A 5213-nucleotide genomic window follows, 5' to 3' on the forward strand; every position below is an offset into this window, starting at 1 on the left:
AAAGAGGCTAGAGTCAGAGATCGAATTCTGGAAGCCTTTGTTGTAGAGAATAGCCTTTAACTTGTCAAACCAAGCTCTTGAGCTTGTTTAAGGCCATATAATGCTTTATTCAACCTACAAAAATAAGATGGTTTAGCGGAGTCTGCAAAACCAAAGGGTTGTCTCATATAAACTTCTTCATTCAAGGTGCCATTCAAGAAAGCATTATTGACATCCACTTGATGTACATCCCACCCATTGGTGATTACTAAGGTGTGAATGATCCTGATAGTGGAAGGTTTCACAACTAGACTAAAGGTCTCAAAATAGTCCAAAACTGGAGTTTGTTGAAACCCCTTGGCTACAAGTCTAGCCTTGTACTTTTGAAGTGAGTCATCTACATTATATTTTATTCTAAATACCCATTTATTGCACACAATATTTTTATTAGGAAGAGGTGGCACAAGAGTCCAGGTTTCATTCTTTAATAATGCATTAAACTCATTTTGCATTGCTTCTTTCCATTCGAGACTAAGGAAAGCTTCAAGAGCTACATTAGGTTTAGGAACTGCAACACTTGTTCCAACACTAATAAGGGTTGTACAGTTAGCTATATTAGAAGATTTAGCAGCAGTAAGAGCTGTATAATCAGCAACATTAGAGGTTTCAATGCTGAGAAGAGTTGTACAATCATCTCTGTTAGAAGCATCTAATATTTGAAGGGCTGCTGCTACTATTTTGGATCTGGTTAACATGGACAGTGTATTGCCAACAGGAGGTTTTGCAATAGAAAAATCAATAGGCTTTGTTGGTGATGTGAGATCCACTTCAAGTGAGCAATGTGGTATGGACTGAGGAAATGAGATAATAGGAAGAGAGGCCACTGAAGGGTATGAGTTAGGGTATGAGTTAGGCTTACAAAGGGCAAAAGAAGACATAGGTGAATTAGGCAAAGTTGGAGAGGAAGAGTGTGACTGTGTATTATTGTGTAAAGGTGGCATTGCTGATGTGTTTTGCGAAGTAAGAGAGGTGAGGTTTGTGTTAGGTGGTGTTGAGGAATCATGTTTACTTGATTGCATTTGATCAAACTTGCTGGAAGAGCTAGCTACTGCAGCAGGTTCTTTAGAAGGTCTTTTGAAGTGATCAGAGGAGATTTTAGTAAAAGGAAATGATGAATTGGAAACAGGGCAAGAGTTTGAAAACTCACGAACTAACTTGACAACTGACTTATCAACTATATTAGAACAAAAATTTGCAAGAGAGAAAGGGAATTCTTGTTCATTGACTTTAAAACTAGGTGTGACAAAGAGTTTTCCATCTAGTCTAAGACATTTATATCCCTTTTGAACAAGACTATATCCAACAAAAACACATTTGGTAGAATGAAAACTAAATTTGTGTTGATTAAAGACTCTAAGATAAGGAAAACAAGAGCACCCAAAGACCTTTAGACTATTATACACAGGAGACATGTTAAACAATTCCTAATATGGTGAAATGTGGTTAAGAACAGGTGTAGGCATTTGATTTATTAGATAAATTGTTGTTTCAAAAGACAACCACCAAAAATGAAGTGGCATGGAAGCATGAGCAAGCAAGGTAAGTCTTGTTTCAACTATATGTTCATGCATTCGCTCACTTCTACCATTTTGTTGATGTATGTGAGGACATGAGTGTCTAATCTGAATTCCTAGGTCAGTGAGGTAACTATGAAGGGCTATAAATTCTCCTCCTTGACCTGTTTGTAAGCTTTTCAATTTGTGACCAAATTGTCTTTCGGCAAGATGGTGGAATTTGACAAAGATTGACTTTACTTCAACCTTAGTGGGGATGCCGTAGTCTTCTATGCCATGTTATGTAATCATGAGAAGTTTTGTCAATAAGAAAACATAAATTCTAAGATTTAGAATGATCTTTAGCATCATTCGAAGCTAAATTTAATGATAGATTAGAATTAAAAACAATACTTTCAGACAAATTAGAACCAACAGTAACATTTTCAGACAAATCAGAATTGACATCAACAGTTGTGTTCATTAATTTGTCATTACAGGATACAGAGGACTGAACAGCACCATGAAGGCTACAATCAACATCAACTGTTTTATTCATTAATGGCTTATTATAGGATACAGAGGATTGGACAACATTTTTAATAAGAGGTAAACTGGAATCACTCTTGGAGTTATTATGACAAGCAGATTGCAAGCCATGTGTGATTGCATTATTACAATTAAAGGCAAAGCTATTTTGATTGGAATTTTAACAAACAGACCGTGAGAAGTAGATAGGTTTAGTTTGAGGTATATGGAATCCCCTTGTAGTAACTTTGTCCTGGTCAGTTGGTCCTTAACAATGCAACAGTTAGTATTAAATTCCACAATCACTTTATTATCTTTAGTAAATTTTGAAATGCTAAGTAAGTTTTTGTACACACAAAATGTTCTTAATATAAAAGGATTTGGAATGAAAAGCACTAGGTAAAAGAGTATTACCGGTTTGAGAGATGTTGAGGTATTCACCATTTCTCAGTTGGAGTTGATTTAGACCACCATAATCCTTGTTGATTTGGAGATGGCTCAAATTTGAAGCTTCATGATCTGTAGCTCCAGAATCCATATACCAGATAGGGTCAGTGGAGGTGAATTGATTAGCTACAGTAGACTGATTATTTGAGGCAGCAAGAAAGGCTTGATTAGAGACTTGATTAGAGCATGTTACTTGTTTACTTGGCATTCCAAAAGCAGTTGTATTATGAACATTAGTCATTCCTAAACCTGGAGGTGAAGTATTGGAACCAGCTATTCCAGAGTAGGGGCTTTATGAGGATGCACTCAACTGATTTGTTTGTCTTAACTCATGTCTAGGGGTAAACTGATGGGGACCAAGAGAAGCTATTTGCTTATGCACATGACTAGCAAACTGATGATTGTTGTTATGGTGAAACTGTTAAAATTTAGGTCTAGAAAACTGAAGACCTGAACCGGAACCAATGTATTGAGAAGTTCCATATTGTGTCATCCCATTATACTTAACATTAAACCTATGGTAACACTGAACTGCTGAGTGCCCCACTTTGTTGTATACCTGTCAAATGAGTTTATTTCTATTGAAACCTTTACCTTTGCCTCTTCCATAAGGCACAAAACCAAGAGGTCTAGAGTAAAACATCTGACTGTACTAACTTTGTGAACCTACTTGAGAGGACATGGCATATGGTTGTTGAAAATGAGGATTTCCAAGATAATTCAGAGTAGGTCCAATATGTCCAACACCTCCAGGATTACCACATTTCTAACACCTCTAGAATCAACAATATTTCCGGCACCTCCAAATTTATCAACACTTCCAGCACCTCCAAAATTAACAACATTTCTAGCACTTCCAAATATATTAGTAACAGCTAAGTGGGCAGAACTATTATATAGGTCAACTGCATTAAATTTCTCCAATATAATTTCGTACTTTTGGAGGAGAAATTGAGCCTCCTAGAGAGTTACAGAGTCAACCTTTGATTCAAGTTTGGAAGTAAGTGTTACAACTACAGGGTCGTATTCTGGTCCTAAACCATCCAGGATATATTGTAGTAAATCACTGTCCGAAACAACTAAGCCACTTGCAAATAGGCTTTCACTAATTTCCTTCATTTTCTTGACATATTCACTAACACTAAGGTTGCATTTTTGTGTAGTTTACAACAAATTTTTAAGATGTAGAGCTCGAGCCTTGGAATCATTGATAATCTGATTCTCTAAAATTCTCCAGATTTCAGTAGAAAATCTACATTTCAACAAAGTATTGAACATGCTCTCAGAGACGGATGCTAGCAACCAACTAACTAAAAATTTACCTCTTCTTTTTCACATGACATAATCTAGATTAATTTTGTCAATTTGAGCCTTAACATCCTCTTTAAGTGAGCTTAGGTTTTCATCAATTGGAGAATCTGCCATAATTAAAGGCGGAGAGCAGGAAATTTTACCTAATAAATGGTCTTCAAGCTTGTGTAAGCGTACTGCGAACAAGACTTGGGAGCTCCAAAATCTGTAATTATCGCGCGTGAGTTTTGGGCTGATAACTTGGAGATTTGATGCAAGAGTTGAAGTCAAATGACTAAGAGACTCCCGTAGCATCTCTTTAATGTGATTAGACAATAGAGTGGATGAAGAACTAGGTGTCTTGGCCATTGACGTTAGTCACGGCTCTGATACCATGTATGAGAAGCAAAGAATTTGAGAAAAATCTAAGAAGGAGATGTAATCTTGATTATTGATAACAAATAATTACAATATAGTATAGCTCTTTCTTTTATATACAGAGCTGATTTAGAAAACAAAGAGAGTAAGAGTAAAGTGACGAAGTGAAGAAGAAGCTGCTGGAATCAATATAACTGATATCTAACAACTTTTCTAAACGACACCATTCAATAGAATTACAAACAAGGCCACACAATTTGATTTATGACAAACTGGTCCTTTTGACAAATATACATAGACATATAAATTGAAAATTGTCACATGCTTATTGAGTCTGCAAATTAACTAGTTTGGAAGAAAAATTAGCATAGGCCTTTGATAATCCTAGGATTATATTGTTTTATCTAGGCTTTTTGGCCGGATTTTGGATACTTCTTCTTTCGTTTGTGCCTGAATTCCAACTTAATTTCATATATTTTATGTTTCAAGCCAAAACGTCCAGTTATAGCAAATACTGAGTGGCATTGAGTTTCTGGACCCAGAAGCAAGCGAATCTCATGATTCAGGGAAGTTCTAAAGCGGATTTGAAGCACTATAAAGCTTGTCCCTATTGGAGATCACTAAAAATTGAAGATTAAAGCAAGGAAGCAAGCGGAGGGCAGTTTTGTAATTTCAGAATAGTTCAAAAAAGTTCGCCGCGGCAATAAACTCTTGGGTCAGATAGTGAATTAGAAGCCAACTTGATGCCACGGTGAAGTCTGCAATTTTCAGTTATTGAAACTGTGCATTTTAATTTTATGCAAGAGTCTTAGGGTTTTAGGACTGACTATATAAGTGGGACTTAGCCTCAGAAGGGGTTCGACTTTGTTTTGGGAGAAAGAAGAGAAGATTGGAGATTGAAACTCTTTGGGTTCATCAATTAGGGAAGATTTTGTTCTCTTTTCTTTATTCCATCATGTTGAATTCTTTGTTTACAGTTTTTATTTTGATTTGCTTTAATTTTAGTATGAACTAACTCACTTTCGGGTTAGGGTTTTG

Source organism: Pistacia vera, unplaced genomic scaffold (genome assembly GCF_008641045.1).
Source record: "Pistacia vera cultivar Batoury unplaced genomic scaffold, PisVer_v2 Contig533, whole genome shotgun sequence".
Lineage (NCBI taxonomy): Eukaryota > Viridiplantae > Streptophyta > Magnoliopsida > Sapindales > Anacardiaceae > Pistacia > Pistacia vera.